This window comes from Megascapheus bottae, unplaced genomic scaffold (assembly GCF_031878675.1).
Source record: "Megascapheus bottae isolate mThoBot1 unplaced genomic scaffold, mThoBot2.hap1 HAP1_SCAFFOLD_83, whole genome shotgun sequence".
Classification (NCBI taxonomy): Eukaryota; Metazoa; Chordata; class Mammalia; order Rodentia; family Geomyidae; genus Megascapheus; species Megascapheus bottae.
Window position 1 is genome coordinate 363,350 of NW_028327584.1, and position 3,865 is coordinate 367,214.

At 46.4% G+C, this 3,865-nt stretch overlaps 1 non-coding gene across 1 annotated transcript; it reads right to left on the reverse strand.

Moving 5' to 3' along the window:
• Nucleotides 1–2,785: 2,785 nt before the first annotated feature.
• LOC150039611 (small nucleolar RNA SNORA13) lies at nucleotides 2,786–2,920 on the reverse strand. The gene has a single exon (XR_016534310.1). It is a non-coding gene; the product is annotated as a small nucleolar RNA SNORA13 (small nucleolar RNA).
• Between the last annotated feature and the right edge of the window lie 945 nt (nucleotides 2,921–3,865).

Consider the following 3,865-nt stretch of genomic DNA (forward strand, 5'->3'; position numbering starts at 1 on the left):
GACAGGCCCTCATCAGGTCCTGCTGACTGCTCCCACTGCAATTTAGCTCAAAGGACAGCCACAGTGGTTTCTTCTGTCAAGAGTGAAAAAAAGGCTCCGGCTCTTGCCCCTTCTATGACGCCAAGGTATCTCTCATCCATGAAGAAAATGGCACCCTGCCTCTTAAGACTTCTTTTGAATTTCATCCAAGGACACAAATGCACGTTCACTAACAGGGAACTTTTACTTCTCCTTCTGGATGGACAGCATCCCCACGTTCTACCCTCAATGTTGATGCCCCTTGTCAGTAGGAAGTACCAGAAAGAGTCGGCGCCCCTTTACAACTATCAGAAGTCGAGAATGTTAAGTCTGCCTGGCAGAAATGACTTCTTCCCTTGGATCTCTCCCCCTGCACCCTGGAAATCCCCTTTCAGCTCCAGTAACCCTGGCAACTGGCAGGCCTATGGGCAGTGGGAGGTCCCCACTAAGGTAATTCCCCATCCTCTGAGGTCATATCCACTTGCACTGTGTCTATTCCCCTCACCCTATGTAATCTCCCACTTCCTGCCCTAACCTTTCTTGCTTTCCCGGACTCCATCTTGGGTGGCAGTAGTCTGCTCTTTCCTCATGCAATAAACCCTCTTCTCCTGAACTGTATGGAGTTTCCTTTCTGCTGCCTCCAGGAGTCCTGGCCTGCAGCTGGCTTTTGCTGTGCAATAGAATGACAAGTGGGCAGAAAACCATCTTCCCAGCTCCAAGTAGTTTAAAACTAGTTCTCCACATTGAGGCATCACCCTCAGAATATTTTTATTTACAGGAAGCTCATTCTAATATTGTATTTTGGCATTAAGTCCCACTGGTTATTTACAAATGATGTAAAATCTGTTTTTCAGTGTTATTTTCTTATGTATTTTTAAATTGTAATTAATAGAAGCATTACATAATATTTGCCAGATAGAATGTGCATTAATTCACATACATTGATACCCTTTCACATGTTCAGTGCCCTTGTTTTCTGAGTTGGGGGAGGGAAGCTACATGCCAATTGTTGTCCTTCCACTGTCTGGCTACCAAGCTTACCTGCCCCTTCACATGACCAGGGAAAATGGGGCATCCTTCCTGGCTCCAGGGTTTTCTCTCAGACTACTGCCTCTGCTGCAGTTGTGTATTTATATTCTTCCTTTTAGTCATCTGGGCTACAGTAAACAATTCCCTCTATTTTCATTTCACTTTTGCCCACTTTGCAACCTCAGACCTACCTAGGACCACTACCCCAAATCAGATTTATACCCGAGGCCATATGGTTCATTTCTCCAGTTCCGGAGCAGCTTCTATCACAAGAAAATTGCTGCCCCACAGCTACATTTGGGGGCAGTAAGCTTGTGGCAAGTTAAATATCCTTGATTAACTGGTCCAAGCCTGACTAAATCCTACCTGCCATTGTCTGTTTGCTACCTGACTTAATTTCCTGTTATAACAAAGCCCAAACCCTAAGCGGTCTAGCCTTTTCTACCCATCTCCTCAGCCTTAACACCTCACAGCCCCTGTTAATAGCCACGTATATTACAAAAGGAAAAACTGCATAAGCCATAGAAGGGGTTATTTTTCTTGCCCCCACTATCCGAAAAGGTACCTTTTTAGGCCCAACCTGACTAGCTTATGCTTCAGACACAAATCACATGACAGAATTCATCTCACAAAGAAAAGTTGGGCATATTTCTTCACCAGCTATATATCCACACAGAGGAGCTATGTTTTAGGTATTGTTTCCAGCTCTTAGTACAGTGATTTGCACTCAATTCTAGCTGCTCAGGAGCCTAAGATTTGAAGGTTGTGGTTCGAAGCCAGCCCTTGAGAATAAATAATCTCCAATTAACTAAAAACAGCTGGAAATTAAGCTCTGGCATAAGTGGCTGATCAGTAGTCTTGGGCACTAAAACCTTAGGAACAGTGTATAAACTGTGAGTTCAAACCCTTGAAATGGTGCACAGAAATATACCAAATGCACATACAACTATCCAAGTGGATTTAGTAAAGCACACATGGGAGTTAAACTGTGAGCTAGCTAGTGTAATTATTTCCAAGAAAACCTTGCTAGGAGCAATCCCAAGGCTATCAGACATGCTGATGAGACTTCAGAAAGATTTGAAGTTACTGGTAGTAAAGATTGAACCTTCCCTTAGATTTTTCAGTAACAGAAGACTGTTCTGTGGTGAATGAAAGACTTAAAAACAGGTGTCAAACATTAAAACATTTATTCATAAACTGTCTTAAACATAAAATCGAGGATGCTGGATAGCCAGTTATGTTTTCCGTGCAACATTTGAATATCCAACACTTAAAATCCTCACCATGGAGGCCCTAAAAGGAAAAAGCAAAAACTTTTGAAAACATGTGCCAGATCTTTACTAGACAGTGCATGCTTCTTTACCAAAAATGTTAACACTACTACTGTATTCAGCTCTGAATACCAACACGCATTTACATTTAGCCAATGAGAACGAATCTAAGCGATCTAGGAAGCCCCTATTTTGTGTTATTTCTCTGCTACACCATTTTATTTGCTAACTTTGGGGCATATGTACTAATGATGAACCACAATATTGCAAAATCGCTTCCCCCAACTCCCGTGCAACTCCCTTATCACCTTACCTGAAGTGTTACATGGTTTTCAACCAGTACAACTCTTCTCGAGCATTCATCTTTCTCCTGGAGAAAATTTAGTTCAAACTGGTTAAGGGAACCACACACCAAACGCGGGCCATCTCAGAGACCACTTATACATGCAGATGAACATAAAAGCACGCACTGTCACTTGTGCAGCTCCACCACCAAAGATGCCAAGAATTTGAGGGCAGGAAAAGGCTGCAAAGCATTTATTTGCGCCTTTTTTGACACCGCATTCACTAGTTCGCAAAAGTGAATGGGCAACACAAAAGCTACCAGGAAAGCTGCCCGCGGCCTGGACTGCAGCCATGAAGACTGGCCTGCCAAGATGGTGGTGTGCACGCACTCACTCTCCTATCACGTCCAGGACCAGGAAGCAGGAGTAATGACCGACATCCTCAGCTGCACCTTGTGAGGCAGGGTGTGGGCAAAGCGGCTGCTGCGGGAGGGAAGGATCCACATTGGTCCTCCAGGCTTTCCGTCATCGCACGCCAGCGAAAACAGGCCACAGGCCACAGGCCGTAGGCTGCCTCTGGCCCTCCGGGACTTTCTCGAGAGAAAATGGTTGTCTTAGGCCCCAGTTTGCAAAGCGGGCGCTGGGCAGGGGCGCAATCCAGCCAGAGCCCAGGTGTGGAAGGCATGAGGGAACACACTGCTCCAGACATGCACAGCACCATCCCTGCCACTGAAAGGAGGAAAGGCACGCCCCATTCCCAGAATTCTTTTCTATGGCCTGAAGGACCCATCGCTGCAGGGCTCGGGGTGTCCTGTGCCAGAGGACCTTACCATGCCGCACTCTCGCCTGCCACGGTGTGGTGGAGGCTACAGGCGCAGGGCAAGCTGAGGGCCCAGAGGCCTCAGACTCAAAGACCCACCGCGCTGCCCACCGTCTCCAGTCGAGGGACAGTAAGGTCATTCATGAAAACATTTATGATAATGGTTAATCATGAGGACAGAGAAAACAAAAATAGGGAACGAAAACCTGAGAGCTTGCCCGACTCCCGGGCTGCGCCTGTGTAATCCTGGCTACTCAGGAGGCTGGGAATTGAGGATCAGGTTTCGAAGCCAGCCTGGGAGACAATTCTCTCAAATTAATCAACAGAAAGAGAAAGGCAAAAGTGGCGCTGAGGTCCCAGTGGTAGTGAGCTAGCCTTGAGTGACACAGATAGAGGAGAGAACCCAGCCTGGGAACGTGGTAGTGTGCGCGTGTGCGCACACA